We start from the raw sequence: 17000 nt of genomic DNA, 5'->3' as shown, positions 1-17000 counted from the left end.
ATATGAAGCATACATACCTTAAACATTTTAGTCTAATTCAAAATAGGTAAATGTACAGTTAGGTGCCAATATTTGACAGAAGGATAATCTCCAGAAAATTCTGCATTGATCACTGAGGTTTCTGGGTAAGTGGAGATAAGCTTGGGGAGAGCTTAAAGAGGCAAGGGAATGGCAGAAGAGAACCAGTCAGTGGCAGGGCAGAGTCAGCTCCAAAACTCAAGGCTTTTGAGTCCCAAGGCTTTTAGGACCGAGTCTTGTCAAGGTCAGAATGTCCCACACTTTAAATGGAGTCAAAATGCCAGTGAAGCTGGCTGGTTGCCAGCCCTTCCAGGGGCCCAGGGACACTGGGTGATCATGTTTCCCAGCCACATTGTTCCAAAGAGGTGAGCAGCTGCTGTCCAGTCCCACCTCCCAGGCCAGCTACCCTGGTGGTATTGAATCTGACCCACCCACTGAACCACAGAGACAAAATCCAGAGGGCCCCCAAAGAGTGTGAGAGGGCGCTGCCTCCCAGGATGGTGTGTGACTTTATGGCAGGCTCACAGGATATCTATGTAGGAGAATTTTCCACAGGAGCACGCTTGGCCCATGAACTGGGCAAGAGAGAATACGTGTTCCTGTGGGCAGGTGTTTTGGGTCTTCTCTGCAGCAATCATCCTTGGGGCATGGGTGGAGTGCTGAGGAGATATGGGCAGGGCTCTGGCAGTTGATGACAGATGGGTTATTCCTTCTTTTAAAGCAAGATATCCTGTGGTTTCCCACTCTACCTCTGAATCAGTTGGGAGGGGAGGACTGTCCACATATGGGTCCAAATCAGTCTCCTGGCCTCTTAGGCTATAGTCCCAGAGGACAGCACAAAGATCTATAAGTGGATTGACCAACACCAGATGCCATCTTGAGTAGAGGAAGGGGTGGAGCCACAGAAAGATAAACATTTTACTGAAAAGATATTAAACACTTACATGAGATTGCTTTAAATTGGAAGAAGCTAAGTTACTGTTAATAATCAGGTTTATATCTTTCTTTCTCAATAATAGATAAGAGAGGCACAAGAAAAAAAAAGACTGTACCTTATAAAAAATAAAGAACCTATATATTTCTTTGTATCCATGAGTTATAGAGGGTAGATTTCAATCCTCCAATAGATGGGATCTCTATGAGGACAGGGCCTTTACCCGCTTTGATCATTGCCATACTTATAGGTCATAGCACAGTGCCTGGCACATAAAAGATACTGAACGAATGACCGCTTCCTTTCTGAGATACATTTAATTTCAATTAGTTTATTGCAGCTTTACCCAGAGCTGATCAGGAGTACTTGTATTTTCTATCAAATAATTAAGTGCTTTAGTAGAGAGCCAGGGTGTGAGGGGCCACTTTCTGTGCTCCACACAGGCTCAGCTAGACTTGCAGAGAATGGCGAGACTGTCAGGGCACTGGCTGATAATGGATGGGTTGTGTGTGTCCCTTCGATTTTATGTCCTCTTAATTAATATAAGTAATGGCTGTCTTGTCCCTCACTGCCGCTACATTTCTGTCTCCGAGTCTCATTGTGATCACGGATGAACAGTGCTCCTTAGACCCCTTATGTCCCTACAATCATGGAGTAGAGCTGGATTCCTGGGCCATCACTGCCCTCTTTGACCTGGATGATCTTGGGCAAGTGGTGTTCCCTCTCTGAACCTCAGATTCTCTATCTGGGTAGGGCAGCAGCCTTGACAATGGCTCTAGGCTTTTCTCTCTTCAAAGCCTTATCTCACAGTGAAAACATAGGTTACTCTTCAGCACATCAGGCTCAGTGGTTTAACAACCCAACTAGTTTCCATGAGGATGCGGAGGTTCGATCCCTGGCCTTGCTCCGTGGGTTAAGGATCCGGCATTGCCACAAGCTGTGTTATAGGTCACAGATGTGGCTTGAATCCAGTGTTGCTGTGGCTGTGGTGTAGGTTGGCAACTGTAGCTCTGATTTGACTCCTAGCCTGGGAACCTCCATTTGTCTCAGGTACAGTCCTAAAAAGAAAAAGCAAACAAACAAACATGGCAGTCCACACACTTCTTCACTCATCGGGATTCCCTTAATGATGCGAGTCTGGAGTTAGTTAGACCTGGGTCCAAATCCTGGGTTCAGATTCACCACCTCTTCCTAGAGGTATGATTTTAGACAAGTCATTTATTCTCTATGAGCTGCATTTCTTTCTTTTTCTTTTTCTTTTTTTTTTGGCTTACCTATAGCATATGCAGTTTCCAGGCTAGGGATCAGATCCGAGCCACAGTTTCGACCTACACCACAGCTGTGACAAATGCCAGATCCTCAACCCACTGTACCTGGCCAGGGATCAAACCTGTGTCTGTTGCGCCAAGGCGGGAACTCCTGCACTTTCCCCCCCCAATTAAACAGACACACACTTACACACACCCAGATGACATGCACTGTCCTATGACTGCCGAGTTCCTGAATCTACTGCTTGCTAGCTGCATGATCTTGCAAACTGCTTAACCTCTCTGACTCTGTTTCCTCATCTTTCAAGTGGGAATAAAAGTGTTCTCCTCCAGGGTTGCCGAAAGGAGTAAGCGAGTTAATATATGTGAAGCACTTAGAACTGTGCCAACAACATAGCAAACAAGGATAAATGTTTGCTGTTATTATGGCTACCTATCTCATTGAAATTTTACAACCCACTCTGGGAAGCAGTCTGACTTTCCTACTTCTAAACTGAGGATAATAACACCCACAGCATAGGGTGGTTATGGTTATAAAAGTAACATAGGCAAAATAACAATAGCTAATATTATTGAGTACTATAATAAACCAGATATTATGCTGTATGAGTCAGAAATGTACTTGGCAGCAAGAAGAAAGATGAAAATTAACAGTGGCACATATTTTTTATGGAGCTTCATTTATCTCACGTAAGAAGTTTGTCTTTCTGCTTTAATGTTTTTTTTGGCCACGCCCACAGCAAACAGAAATTCCTGAGCCAGGGATAGAACCCATGCCACAGCAGTAATCAGAGCCATAGCAGTGACAATGCTGGTATCTTTAACCCATTAAGCCACCAGGGAATTCCTGCTTTAACATTCTTTTTTTCTTAATGGCTGCACCCACAGCATATGGAAGTTCCCAGGCCAGGGATTGAATCCAAGCTGCAGCTGTGACCAGCACCACAGATGTGGCAACACCAGATCCTTTAACCTCTTACTCTGGGCCGGAGCAACCACTCTTCTGCAGCAACCTAAACTGTTGCAGTCAGAATTCTTAACCCACTGTGCCACAGCAGGAACTCCCTGCCTTAACATTCTTATCAAATTAGTCTCTGTTCCCAAGATTTCAAGATGGCTGCTGTGCTTCTCTCCATCCCATCTGTGTTCCAGGCAGAACATGAGGGGAAATGAAAAAGGGTAAAGAATGTCAAGTGAATCTGTCTCTTTTATTATTTTTTTTTTATTTTTACTTTTCATCTTTTAGGGTAGAACCAGCAGCATATGGAGGTTCCCAGGCTAGGGGTCAAATTGGAACTGTAGCCACCAGCCTACACCAGAGCCACAGCAACTTGGGATCTGAGCTGCATCTGTGACCTACACCACAGCTCACGGCAACGCTGGATCCTTAACCCACTGAATGAGGCCAGGGATCGAACCCACATCCTCATGGATGCTAGTGGGGTTCGCTAGCTGCTGAGCCACGACGGGAACTCCGAATCTGTCTCTTTAAAAAAAACTTTTGTAGTAGGTAACACCAAGCAACTCCCACTCGCATATCACTGGCCAGAACTATCACCTGGGTTATTTGTGTAACCCTACCTGCTAGGAAGTCTAGGAAACCAAGCCAGGCTTCATGGCAAGGGAGGCTGTAAGGAATTTGGGGATAGCCAAATCACAATATCTGTCATGTATACATTTTCCTATTTAACCCCCACCAAAGCCTTGAGAGACTAGACACATTATAATGTCTGTTTAACAGATGAGTAAACTGAGGCCAGGAGAGGTGAAGGACAAGCCCAATTGTCTGTTGCCATGTAAAAAGCCCTCCAGGGAGTTCCCTAGTGGCCTCGTGGTTAAGGATATGGCATTCTCACTGCCGTGGCTCAGGTCACTGCTGTGGTGTGGGTTCCATCCCCGGCCCGGGAACTTCTGCATGCCATAGGGGTGGCCAAAAATTAAATAAATAGGCACCCCAAAACTTAACTTTTTTTTTTTGTCTTTTTGCCTTTTCTAGGGCCGCTCCTGCAGCATATGGAGGTTCCTTGGCTAGGGGTCCAATCGGAGCTGTAGCCGCTGGCCTACGCCATAGCCACAGCAATGCAGGATCCGAGCCGTGTCTGCAACCTATACCACAGCTCATGGCAACGCCAGATCCTTAACCCAGTGAGCAAGGCCAGGGATTGAACCTGCAACCTCATGGTTCCTAGTCGGATTCATTAACCACTGCGCCACGACAGGAACTCCCCTTAACATTTAAAAAAAAAAAAATTTATTTGCTCATGACTGTGCAGCCTGGGCTGGGCTTAGGTGAATGGTTTTTCTACTGATTTTGCTGGTGATCACTTTTGTGGCCGCATTCGTTGGCAGGTTGGTTGACTGATGGCTGGTTTTTGTTTGTTTGTTTGTTTGTTTGTTTTTGCCACACCTGTGACATGCAGAAGTTCCTAGCCAGGGTTGATTCTGTGCCATAGCAGTGACCTGAGCCACAGAAGTGACAACATTAGATCCTTAACCTGCTGTGCCACCAGCAAACTCTGGTAGCTGGGATTCTGATTCTCTCTAGCCACACTCCTTAGATGGTTGTTCAGGGCTCCCAAGAATGAGCATTCCCAGAGGACAAGCCAGCATGCAAACATTTATTGTTTCTGCTTGCATCATGCCTGCTGATGTTCCACTGACCAAAGTTTGTCACATGGCCAAGCCCAGGGGAAGACAACATAAAAGCATGGCTACTGGAAAGTGTGGTTCATTGGGATCCACCAAAATAAGAGTGCGCTACATTATTTCCAAGATATTTGACCAATGGCTAGAGTAGACAGAGACCTTTGCCTGCAGGATGACATGTGATAGTCCTCCCAGTCTCCCTACTCAGAATTATCTCTCCTGATAAACCAGCCCAAAAGCTTATGCTACCTTTTGCTTGACAGCTTTGGCCCGGCAAGACCAGGCTTTCATAAACTAGATAAGGTTTCAAGCCATGATACCAATGCAAATGATTGCTATGACTGCCCTTGTGTGAAGGATTCCATAGTGAGCCCAGGTGGTAGAGTGGTGGGGATGCGGGGGGGGGGGGGGGGGGGAAGTATCCTGATTGGCCAGGATCAGGAGCCATCACCAGAGCCAGGGGGGATGGAGTCAGTTCATTCTGATAATTCGGATACTGATAATAGGTGACATTTAGAAGTGTTTATTATGCACCAGCCGCTTTTCTAAACACCTTATGTGAATTAACTCAAATAACCCTCCCCACAATTCTGTGAAGTGGATATTATTCTCTGTATTCCTCACAGGAGGCATAGAGAGGTTAAGCAAACTGCCCAGATACACAGAGCTAGTAAAAAGCAGAGCTGGGATTTAAACCCAGGCAGCATGACTTTAGTATCCACACTCTTTATGCCCTGGATGAAGAATGGGAGTGGTGGGAGTTCCTGTTGTGGCCTGATGGGTTAAGAACCCAACTAGTATCCACGAGGATGAGGGTTCAACCCCTGGCCTTGCTTAGTGGCCAGCTTAGATCTGGTATTGCTATGGCTGTGGTGCAGGCCGGCAGTTGCAGCTCTGATTGGACTCCTGGTCTGGAAACTTCCATATGCTAAGTGCAGCCTGAAAAAGAAAAAGAAAAAAAAAAAAAAAAAGAATGGGAGTAGTGGTTCATAGGAAAGTCAGGAACCAATATCAAAAAGAAGGGAGGAGTTCCTGTTGTGGCCCAGTGGAAATGAATCTGACTAGTATCCATGAGGATGTGGGTTCGATCCCTGGCCTCGCTCAGTGAGTTAAGGATCTGGCATTGCTGTGAGTGGTGGTGTAGGTTGCAGACGAGGCTCAGATCTTTAGTTGCTGTGACTGCGGCGAAGGTTCGGCCTTTAAAAAAAAAAAAAAAGAGGGGGGACATGACACCATGTAGGCAAAAACAGTATCTATAACCTACAACCATGCATTAATACCGATTAAAAACATGCTGTGCCATTTAGAGCATAATTTGAAGAACACCTTTATGGTCTTTATGCAGACACCTGCATAACTGGGCATCTTCCTCTCTAGTCCAGCTGGGATTCTTTTAGTTTTAGAGTCCCCTGATGGATCCAAAGCTAAGTTCCCAAGCCACCTGTCAAGAATTCTTGAGGTACAACAGCAAACAAGAACATCTGATGGAGAGCTCTTAAAAGAATATGGAGAGGACTTCCCGTCATGGCGCAGTGGAAATGAATCTGACTAGAAACCATGAGGCTTCGGGTTTGATCCCTGGCCTCGCTCAGTGTGTTAAGGATTTGGCGTTGCCATGAGCTATGGTGTAGGTCACAGATGTAGCTTGGATCCTGCATTGCTGTGGCTGTGGTGTAGGCCAGCAGCTGTAGTTCCAATTGGACCCCTAGCCTGGGAACCTCCATATGCCTCGGGTGCGGCCCTAAAAAGCAAAAAAAAAAAAAAAAAAAAAGAAGAATATGGAGAAACGGCTTTGGAAAAGCAGATGAAGAACATGAAGGGGAAAGTGGTCAAAACTGCAGAAATGTATCTGGGACGCCAGGGCAGAAGCAAGGTAGATTGCTAAGTCTCAGGCAGTATATGTGACTCTTTTGAATATTGAGGGTGGGGAGGGCATGGAAGGGTTTGGGTATCTGTCACTTCCTGAGCATTCAATCCTTTTTGAATAAGATGCTCTAGAGATGGTTTTTCTCATTAGAACCAACGCCACAGACGCAAAGCCTTCCTTGTTTATATTTCTTCTAATGTTCTTCCGCTTGAGCAACTGAGCCTTTAAGGTCAATTTCAATTAATGCCGCTGCATCTGATCTTGGTGTTGCTGCTTATGGATGCAATGGAGGGGTGCAGCAAAGGTCACTGGGAAGTGGGGAGAGTTGTCCCCTCTGGTTAGGAGACTGGCAGGCCCTGGTTGAGGGAGGAATGATTTGCTTCCTACTTAATGAAGACCACATTTTAAAGATGCAGCCTGTCTATTGCTTGAAAAAAAAAAGCTAATTTGGAGAACTAGTCATAAGGTAGAGAGGAGAGACAAGGCTCTGAAGGCTGAGCTGGTGAGAAGTGAGACACACAACCTTGCACTGACCTATGACCTATGACCCATAAACTAGAGCTGCCAGGAGCAGGCGCTCCAAGCCTACTATCTACTATCATGGAGATCCCCTAATTCTGCCACTTGTGCTTCTTTCCCTCCCAGCTAGGATGCCTCAAAGCCAGTGTGAATATGACCCGACACCAGTGTGAATATGACCTGCGTTCAGCATGGCCATGGGGTGGAACAGTTTGGGGTTGGAGAAATCAGGCAAGTTTCAATGAGAGGCGGAGACTGTCAGCCTACCAACTCTTTCTCCTTTTCCTTCCATCCTAACAAAGAGAATTCCTTTGTTCCCTTCCAAGGGGGATGTGTTTGTGATACAGATTTATGTTTTCCAAGACACTAGTCTCAGGAATGATTCTCTTCCCTTTGGGAAGTCAGGGCTCTTGTTTTTCATCTACTTTCTCATCAGTAACAGTCATTAGAGGACATTATATTTTTTTTTTCTTTTTACAGCTGCACCTGCAGCATATGGAAGTTCCCAGACGAGGGGTCGAATCAGAGCCTTGGCTGCTGGCATACACCATAGCCACAGTAACACTGGATCTGAGCCACGTCTTCGATCTATGCTGCAGATTGTGGCAATGCTGGATCCTGTGTGAGTCCATGGATCCAACCCACATCCTCATGGACACTATGTCAAGTTCTTAACCCACTGAGTCATAACAGGAACCTCACGGTCATTTCTTGAGGATCTTCTATGTGTCACTGGACACTATACATGTTATTTCTAGTCTCCCCAGCAAGTGACAAAGTAAATGTTATTTATGCCCACTTTACAGAGGAGAAATTTAGGGCTTAGCTTCCTCAGGAGCTTGTCCAGTAAGAGTCAGGTTTGGGGCTGTAACTGAGGCCTGATCATTCAATTTCTGGCTTGGATGTCACCAATTACTGAACATTTGGGAGGTCCAGGCTCCTAAGACTTGTCTTTTATTCATGTCTCAGATATCTATATGAGCAAGGGTTAAACACAGTTTAACTTGCCTGGGAGTAGAAGTCAAGATGAGAAGGCTCCATCCCTAGTTTTGCAACTTTCCTGCTGGTTCCCCTCAAGTTTCCCTATCTGTAAAATGGGCAAGTTGGGGTAAGTGTCTCCAAAGCTCAGTTCAGTCCAACCCAACCTAACAGTACTCATGGCGGCTTCTTGTTTGTGTTGGAAGGATACAAAAATGGACAAGGCAGCCTCCATCCTCTAGCAGAGCTGGACTTTCACAGTTACAAACAAAGGGCAACAAATCTTGGAGGGTGAAGCGTTTCACTGACACCTAGCTAAGGGCAAGTGTGGGTGGCAGTGGAGACAAGGTAGGCTTATTGGAGGAGAGAAATTCTCCTTCCCTGACTCTGACCACATGGTTCCAGTGGGTGCTGCCATCTCCTTATTTGCTCCACCTCCCTGTTCACGATGATTGGATAAAGAGTGGGCACCTGGCTCATGCTGGGTTAGTCACAATACCCAGTCCCACACCCACAGATAGTTGGTCTAGGGATGCGTACCTACACATGTTGGACCAATCCAAGTCCTTCCCTTCAGGGAGACTTAAGATTCTGTCAAGACCAGAAGCAGAAAGCCTCCACCTCTCTGGTGGAGCAGCTGAGAGTTGTGAGGGCTGAGAGCTGCTGCAGCCAAGCATCGAGCCTTGAGGAGAAATGCTCGCACATATGGAGGATGAGACAAGGACTGAAGAAAAAGAGTCCTAGCAACATCAAGTCCCTGATCTCACCATTTCAGTTCCCTGAGCCTGCTTCTCCAACCTTCCCATCAGTTCCAGGAGTTTCTCCATACCCTCTTGATAAATTCCTTTTCTGTTTCTGTTAGCCTGAGTGTTCTCTCCCCGACTCCCCTTTTCTTATTTGCAACTGAGAACCCTGGCTATATTCTGGGGCTTTGGGGCAATGCTAGTGGGGCTACCCTTCATCCCACTCAGGGAGGGGCCAAAAGAGAGTTTATTCTTAAGCAAGTGGACAGGAAGAAGGGTGTGATATTCCACTGGAAAGGGCATTAGCCTGGAAAGCAGGACTCTCTCCCTGTCACTGAACTTTAGGCAAATCTCTGTAACTGTCAGAGCCTCAGTTTCCTTATCTGTGAAATGGGACCTAGAAAAGAATGGTGACTCTCAAAAGGGTGTTCTCCAACAGCCTGTGGAGGGACCACTGCTTAAGGAGGGTGGTTTGTGCCGGGGGTAGGGAAGCCCAGTAGGCAGGACTGTGGGTTCCCCTCCTCCACTTCAAACAAAGACTCCTTCCCCCGTTTATGCATTGCCTTTCTGTGAAAGGTCTGGCTTAACAGAGGGCTCTGTAGCTTAACAGGTTTAAAAACCCCTGGGAATTCCCATGGTGGCTCAGAGGAAATAAATATGACTAGTATCCATGAGGACACAGATTAGATCCCCTGTCTCACTCAGTGGGTTAAGGATCCTGTGTTGCTGTGAGCTGTGGTGTAGTTTGCAGACTTGGGTCCGATCTGGGGTTGTTGTAGCTGTGGTGTAGACCAGTGGCTACAGCTCTGATTTGACCCCAGCCCAGGAATTTCCATATGCCCCACGTGTGGCCTTAAAAAAAAAAAAAGGAAGAAAAAATAAAATAAAAATAAAAACCCCTGGATGAGATGTCTTTGGGGGCCTTTTATATTTTACTAGTTCAATATTTCATGGGTTACAGAAGAAAGAATAACTTTCACATTGATGACAAAACAATTTGAGTGGTTTGCTCTACATGAGACACTGTGTTTTACGTACATTTATCTTTTTTTTTTTTGTCTTTTTGCCTTTTCTAGGGCTGCTCCCACGGCATATGGAGGTTCTCAGGCTAGGGGTCGAATTGGAGCTGCAGCTGCCAGCCTACACCAGAGCCACAGCAATGAGGGATCCGAGCCTCGTCTGCAACCTACATCACAGCTCACGGCAACGCCAGATCCTTAACCCACCGAGCAAGGCCAGGATAGAACCTGCAACCTCATGGTTTCTAGTCAGATTCGTTAACCACTGCACCGAGACGGGAACTCCCATTTATCTTATTTTTAAAAATCCTTACATTTATCTTATTTTTAAAAATCTTTACAGAAGCCTTATGATGTGGGGAATTAATTATCCCCATTTTGCAGATAAGAACCTGGGACATGAAGGGTTAAGTAATTTGCTCCAGAGCACACAGCATTGTTAAGTAGTGAACTGGGGTTTGGACTCAAACAGATTAGAAGGCATGAACTGGCAGCCCACAGGCCAACTCAGCCTTAAGATGTGTGTCTTGGAGTTCTCGAGAGTTACTGTGGCTCTGGTGTAGGCCGGCGGCTACAGCTCCAATTCGACCCCTAGCCTGGGAACTTCCATATGCCATGGGAGCAGCCCAAGAAATGGCAAAAAGACAAAAAGAAAAAAAAAATGTGTGTCTTTTGGCCAGCACAGTGTTTTTCTTTGAAAATTTGAATTAGTTGCCAGCATTTAAAAATCAGATGACTTTGTATAAAAATTTGAACTAAGAGCTTTTATTTTTTATTATTTTTTTAAGACATGGCAACTGCCAACTCTAGGTGCACATGCTCCCACATGAGTAGTTGTTGCCTCCTTTACAAGGGGCATGAACTCCCAACTTACTAAAGACCCCATGACCGCTATTATCTTATACCTGATCTACTTTGCTCATTTACGGTACCTGCCTGGCCCTGTAGGCATTTGATTTTGCAACCCTGATTCTAATGACAAGCCTGTGTCTTTCTTAATGAGCTTTTCTTTTTTTTTTTTTTTAAATTTTATTGGTGTATAGTTGATTTACAATGTTGTATTAGTTATAGGTGTATAGCAAAGTGAATCACTTATACATATACATATTCCATTATTTTTTCTTACATAGAATTTTACAGAACATTGAGTAGACTTCCCTGTGCTATAGAGTAGGTCCCCTTAATGACTTCTTTCTTCTTATATCTTTCCATCTCCATCTGCTCCTTCTCCAGGTCCTGCTGATTCTCCTCTACCACGTCTGTCATCTGCTCCCTTCTCTCTCTCTCTCTCTCTTTTTTTTTTTTTTTGGTCTTTTTAGGGCTGTACCCTAGGCACATGGAAGTTCCCAGGCTAGGGGTCGAATCAGAGCTGCAGCTGCCAGCCTACACCACAGCAACACCAGATCCAAGTCGCATCTGCAACTTACACTACAGCTCTCAGCAACACTGGATCTTTAACCCACTGAGGGAGGCCAGGGACCAAACCCCTTTCCTCATGGATACTAGCTGGGCTCATTACCGCTGAGCCACAGTGGGAACTCCAGCTCCCTCCTCTTCACTCACCTACCTTCCTCATCTGCCTTCATTGTTTGCCTTGGATGAAGACACCAGTTGGGTCCCTCTATTCTGTCCTCCCTTGATTCCATCTTTCTAATCCTAACCCAGTAGCTCTATAAATATTACTGTCAAATCTCTGAAGAAGGATTCACCCATTCAGGGTGAGCTTAGAGGGTAGGATTAATCTCTTTCTTTCTTTTTGTTCTTTTTTGGCTACACCCTCAGCATGTAGAAGTTCCAGGGCCAGGGATGGAACACGCACCACCACAGCGACTCGAGCTATAGCAGTGACAACACCAATTCCACTGAGTCACAAGGGAATTCCCAGAATTAATTTCAATGGTGAGGAGAGGAGGTCCTTGATGGAATATGTTGGGGCTCAGATGGCCCTGGGTTCAAATCCTCATTCCTTCACCTACTACCTGTGAGACATTGGCCTGTCACATTTCCTCACCTGTGAAATAGGGACAAAAACAGAACCCAGAGTAGAACCAACTTTTGCTTTTGCTTTTAAAGGTTCTTCCAACCGCGATGTTTTTTTTTTTTTTTTTTTAGGGCCACACCTGTGGCATATGGAGGTTCCCAGGCTAGGGGTCGAATTGGAGCTACAGCTGCTGGCCTACACCACAGCCACAGCAATGCAGGATCTAAGCCGAGTCTGCAACCTACACCACAGCTCACAGTACCCCAGTGCACAGCAATGCTGATTCTTAACCCATTGAGTATGGTCAGGAATTGAACCCACAACCTCATGGTTACTAGTGGGATTCGTTTCTGCTGCACCACAACAGGAACTCCAACACTATCATTTTAAAGCAACCTCTGCTCAAAATCTTTCAGTGATTCCCACTGTCTGTGAAGTTAAGTGGAAAAACCTGTTCCTCCAGATACTAGTTCTAATCTACCTTTTATATCTCATCTTTCTCACCTTATACCCGGCACTGCAGAAACCCCTAAGGCTTACATTTCTGCCTTCATATTTGCTATTCCCTTTCTCTAGAATACCCTCCAGTATTCTGTAAACAGACACCACCTAAAAATGTATGGCATTAATACCTCCACCGGTTGAATCCTACTCATCTGTTTTTGTTGTAAGTTACAATCCCAATTCAGATTACTCAAACTCTAAAGATGTATTAGTTTATGGAAAGGTCCAGAGGTGGGTCAAGATTCAGGGATGGTTTCATCAGGCCTCTGGCTCATTTTTTCTGCAATGCTTTCTCAGCCCTACCCTCCTCTATGTAATGGTTTTGTTCTCTAGTTGGCTTCCCTCATGGTGCCTGTGATGGATGGTTAATCTTATGCGTTAACTTTTTTTTTTTTTTGTCTTTTTAGGGCTGCACCAGCGGCATATGGAACTTCCCAGGCTGGGGTCCAATCAGAGATGCAGCTGCCAGCCTCTGCCACAGCCACAGCAATGCCAGGTCTGAGCCGTGTCCGTGACATACCCCACAGCTCATGGCAACACCAGATCCTTTAACCCACTGAGTGAGGCCAGGGATCAGAACTGTGTCCTCATGGACAGTAGTCGGGTTCATTATAGCTGAGCCACGATAGGAAATCTTTTATGTTAACTTGATGAGCTAAAGAATGCCCAGATAGCTGGTAGAACGTTTCTGGCTGTGTCTGTGAGGGTGCTTCTGGAAGAGATCAGCATTTGAATTGGTAGACTAAGTAAAGAAGGGCAATGTGTGTGGGCATCAACCAATCTTTTTTTTTTGGTCTTTTTTCTGTTTCCTGGGCCTCTCCCTCGGCATATGGAGGTTCCCAGGCTAGGGGTTCAATCGGAGCTGTAGCCACTGGCCTACACCACAGCTCACGGCAACGCCGGATCATTAACCCACTGAGCAAGGGCAGGGACCGAACCCGCAACGTCATGGTTCCTAGTCGGATTTGTTAACCACTGCGCCATGACAGGAACTCCTCAACCAATCTTTTGCCGTCTGAAGAGAGCAAAAAGGCAGAAGGGCAAATTCTCTTTGCTTGAGCTGAGGTATCCATTTTCTCTTGCCCAGGACATTGGACATTGGACATTGGTGCTCCTGGTTCTTGGGCTTTTGGACTTGGACTAAATTACAATTCTTGTAATAAATCTCTTCTTATATATATTTAAATATATCCTGTTGGTTTTGTTTCTCTGGAGAACCCAAATACTGTGGCTAAGAAAAAATTATGCTGTAACTCTAGATACCATACCCTATACCACACTGCCCAGAAGGCAAAAGAATATCTCTTCCTCATTGTTCGCCTTTATTGGCCCAATAGTGATAGATCTTTAGTAATTAGAATGTAGAATAGTATGTGATTCAGTATGCAGGCTCTAAAGTTGGCCTCCACCACTTATTAACTGTGTGACCTTGGGAAAGTTAACTTCTGTGGCAGTTTCTGTAAAATAGGGATTCTAATAGTACTATCTCATAGGGCTATTTCAGGAATAAATAAGCTTGAAAAGCCCTGAGCAGATTGCCTGGCAACAAATAAATGTTCCATGTTAGCTAGTGCTGTCAGAACATTTCCTCAGAAATATCTCCATTTTTACTCTATTTATTTATTTTTTGCTTTTTTTTTTTTTTTTAATGTCTACACCCACGGAATATGGAGACCCCCAGGCTAGGGGTCCAATTGGAGCTACAGCTACCGGCCTATACCACAGCCACAGTAACATCATATCCGAGCCATGTCTGCGACCTACACCATAGCTCACAGCAATGCCAGATCCTTAACCCACTGAGCAAGGCCAGGGCCCATATTAACCTCATGGTTCCTGGTCAGATTTGTTTCTGCTGCGCCACAATAGGAACTCTGTGCCTTTTTACTCTAATCTTCGGGGATTCTTCTGGATAATGCAGAGTATTCCTAACATTTTTTTGTTGAATTCATAGCTATTCATTCAACAAATATTAAATGAGAATCTACTGTCTCAGGTACTAAGGAATGAGCAAAACAGACAAAATCCTATCTTTGTGGAGCTCACACTGCAGGGGAAGGTAAGGATGGGAGAGAGACAATAAACATACAAACATACAACATTTCAGGTGGTGGTAAGTGCTACAGAGAAGCATTCAACAGGAAGGGGTGTGAGGAGGTGCAGAGGAATGAAGCATTGCTATTTAATTAATTAATTAATTTATTTACTTATTTGCTTTTTAGAGCCACACCCATGGCATGTGCAAGTTCCCAGGCTAGCAATTGAATGGAGCTGCAACTGCAAGCCTACACCACAGCCACAGCAATGCCAGATCCAAGCCATGTCTGCAATCTACACCACAGCTCACAGCAATGCTGGATTCTTAACCCACTGAGCATGGTCAGGGATCAAACCCTTATGGATACTATTTGGGTTTGTTACTGCTGAGCCACAATGGGAACTCCCAGAAGCACTGCTGTTTTATTTATTAATTTAATTTTTATTTTTTTGTCTTTTTAGGGCCGCACTTGTGGCATATGGAGGTTCCAAGGCTAGGTGTCAAATTGGAGCTACAGCCGCTGGCCTACGCCACAGCCGCAGCAATGCCAGATTGGAGGTGTGTCTACGACCTACACCACAGCTCACAGCAATGCCAGATGCTTAACCCACTGAGTATGGGCAGGGATCAAACTCGCATCCTCATGGAATACTAGTTAGATTCATTTTCGCTGTGCCACAACAGGAACTCTAGCATTGGTATTTTAAATGTGGATCACTTACTTAGACCTCTCTGAGGAAATGATATTTGAGCAGAGACTTGAAGGAGTGAGCCATGCCAATATCTGAGAGGAGATCATTTGAGGCAGACAAAAGAGCAAGTGCAAAGACCCTAAGGTTAGCAATATACTTGGCATGTCAGAAGAAGGAGGCCAGTGAGGCTGGAGTGGGGTGAGAGGAGGTGAGAGCAATACAATAGGGGAAAAGGTGAGGAGTTCCTGCTGTGGCATAGTAGGTGAAGAATCCAACTGCAGTGGCTCGGGAAGCTGCAGAGGCATGGATTCAAGCCCTGGCCCAGCTCAGTAGGTGTAGACAACAGCTACAGCTTGGATTCAGTTCCTGGTCCAAGAACCTCCATATGCCATGCGTGCAGCCATTAAAAAAAAAAAAAAATAGAGGATAAGGTCAGAAGAGTAGGAGGCAGGTCACACAGGACTTTATAGACCTTGAACATATCCTCGGTGCCAGTAGGAAGGGTGGGGAGGGTTTTATTTATAATTAAGGCCATGAACAGGAAGGAGTGCCTCAACTTGCCGGGTGGTGGTCTGATAGGTCAGAGAAGGCCTCTCAGAGGAGGTGGTGCCTGAGCTGAGTGTTGAAGGATGAACAGAAGGGATTTAAGCAGAAGGGAAGGAGTAATCTGAGTAGAGAAAGTGCTACAGCAGAGGATGATGAGATAATGCTGGATATTCAAGCAAACATGGTAAGGCTGGTTCACAGAGAGGGAGGTGAGAAGCCAGTGAATGGCCAGAAACAGAGCAGAGGAGGTTGGCAGGGACCAGATTCATTAATTGGTTGATGGATGGATTCATTCATTTACTCAAGTGTTTACTGCACTATGCACTAGGCCCGATTACAGAATAATGTACAAAAGTCAAAGATTCCTGGTCTCATAGAACTTACCTTCTAGTGTAGAAGATGGGCAAAAACACATAAACAGATCAATAAATGACAGGACTAAAAAATGCCACGAGTAAAGCAACTATAATGGAAAAAAATAAAAATAATTAAAAAAAAAAAGAAATGCCATGAAAGGGAGTTCACTTGTGGCTCAGTGAGATCCAGCATTGTCACCCCTGTGGCTTGGGTCACTGCTGTGGCATGGGTTCAATCCCTGGCCCAGGAATTTCTTTATGCCATGAGCATGGCAAAAAAGAAAAAAAGGAAAAGAAATACCATAAAGGAAATGAACAAGAGGCCAAACATCTTATAAGCTGGGTGTTCAGGGAAGGCCTCTGAGGAGGTGATTTTAATCAGAGATGTAAGGCATAAGAAGGAACCAGAAGTTAGAAGAGGTGGGGGGAGAACATTCCTGGTCTTGGTCTTAGTTGTCATCAACTCTAATTTGATTTATCTTCCTTTTCAAGGGAAGAGTCAGAGGTTATCAAACTACACAAGTGTAGCTATAATGGCTGGTCTGGGCAGGATTAATTTCAAACTGTGTCCAGTGCTGGGGAAATCCCGTCTCCTAGGCAGATTTTGGGGGATGTGATGGGAAAAATACAATAATAGGCCAGACAATGCAAGTCTATAGCTGAGGGCTGAAGGTCTTACTGTCCTCACGGTGGAGGCTAGAACACGGATCTAGGTGAGAGTTCTCACAGGAGAAATATTTAAGAGGGAGGACACACATCCAGACCCACATCAAGTTACAAAAAATTTCCAAAAGGGTAAAGTTATTTGAATTTAACCTTTTTTCAGGTCCTCCCCAGACACGTCCTCATGACAGTGTCTTCTCCCAGACCCAACTGGCAGCGTGGATCCTC

The sequence above is a fragment of the Phacochoerus africanus genome, chromosome 3 (genome assembly GCF_016906955.1).
Source record: "Phacochoerus africanus isolate WHEZ1 chromosome 3, ROS_Pafr_v1, whole genome shotgun sequence".
NCBI lineage: Eukaryota > Metazoa > Chordata > Mammalia > Artiodactyla > Suidae > Phacochoerus > Phacochoerus africanus.
The sequence above is the reverse complement of the archived record's forward strand: the minus strand, read 5'-3'. Positions refer to the sequence as shown.